Here is a 1,604-nt window from a genome sequence, read left to right as displayed (position 1 = left end):
ACCTCCCTCCCATCACCTGGGCCATGACCAGGCTGTCTCCTATAAGCCTAGTTGCAATACAGCCTTGTTAGTTTTCAGATATATAGGACTAGCATCATTAATAGGAAACAGCCAGAATGACAAGTCAAGGAAAACTTAGGTCCTTTTCAAAAAGACTTAAACTAATGCACAAGAGAGATTTATTGCATCATGGGCAATTGTAGCTAGACTAGAAAACACATTCCGTTTTTGTTTGGTTAAGATGCCCTTGTTTTATCATGTTATTCTACCTCCTTCCTGCCCTCTCCCAATTATCTTATCAGCTAGCCATTGGCATAGACAGAACGCTGTTCCAAGACTGTTTTGTGCCAACCTTCACTTTGACAGTCTGTCCAGAGTGATGACTAGATCTAGATATACAAGCCAAAGACTGAATTCAGACTTACAGAGATAGGTGAATAAGAGCATTTGTCTATTAAGTGTAGATGTCCAGTTCCGTCAATACAACAGCTGTGGTATTCTTTACACATTTTTTTAAACAGATAAAGTACAGCATTTCCTACCTTGAAATCACATTCTTAGAATAAATGTCAATAAAATTATTTAAAACAAATCATATTGCATGGGAGTTCTCCATAGTTTCAAAAGGCATATGACTAAGAGCCACATGGCATACTGATCTATACTTGGGAATTTATCCTCACGTAGGTTTTCATTGTAACACCACTTATTAAGAAGCACAGCCTATTCTAGAGCTTTTTCTTGGGGTTTAAAGTATTTAGATAAGGAAACCTTAAGACCTCCTGCTTAAGTTTTTCTCATTTTTAACAGAGATCATACATATATATTTATCCAGAGACAAAATGACTCCCAAGCAGTCAAAACCCAAGCCACTTGTTCTGTCACGTTACAAAATACTATAGTCTTCAAATCCAGTGAATCTGTCATCATATATTACAAAATACAGTCTTGATTCACAAGTTCTTGTGCTACACAAGTCTTTACTAGGAGCCACATAATATTAAAAGCCAGTCAACAATTAATATTGGCATCATTCAGGGCAAAGACTAAACAATTCATTCTTTTATTTTAATATAGTAGACTAAGAGCTTTAGGGAGGATTTTAAGATTACATTAGAGATGTAATGCATAATGGAATTACTTGCTGCCATTTCCCTCTCCAAAGTGAGTTTGTTTTGATGTTCAAATACATTTAGGAGTAGATTGTTTCATTCCTAAATGCCCCCACGTCTACTAAATCAAATTGTATTCAAAGTACTGTGTGCTATGCACAATGTGAATAATAGAATTCATGTCATTCTACTTATACACTCATTCTGTTCATTAGAATGGCAGAAGCACAAGTGAGTTATTATGGGAGAAGCATGCTGTTTTGTAATTAAGGCAATTTGTTTCTGAGGGGGAGAAGACAAGCTGAAGAGCTCAGGAGCATGCATAAAACTCAAACTCCTGTCCTTGGAGGAAGCAAGAACTGAAACAATCTGACCTGTTCTAAAATTAAGAATTTGCTTTACATTCATTTTTCTACATTAAGTACCTATATACCCCAGTGAAGTCAGTGAAAACTAAGAGTGTCCTTTTTTTTTTTTTTTTTTTTTTTTTTA

This window comes from Apteryx rowi, unplaced genomic scaffold (genome assembly GCF_003343035.1).
Source record: "Apteryx rowi isolate R43461 unplaced genomic scaffold, aptRow1 scaffold_6, whole genome shotgun sequence".
Taxonomy (NCBI): Eukaryota; Metazoa; Chordata; class Aves; order Apterygiformes; family Apterygidae; genus Apteryx; species Apteryx rowi.
This window is presented reverse-complemented; position numbering follows the sequence as displayed.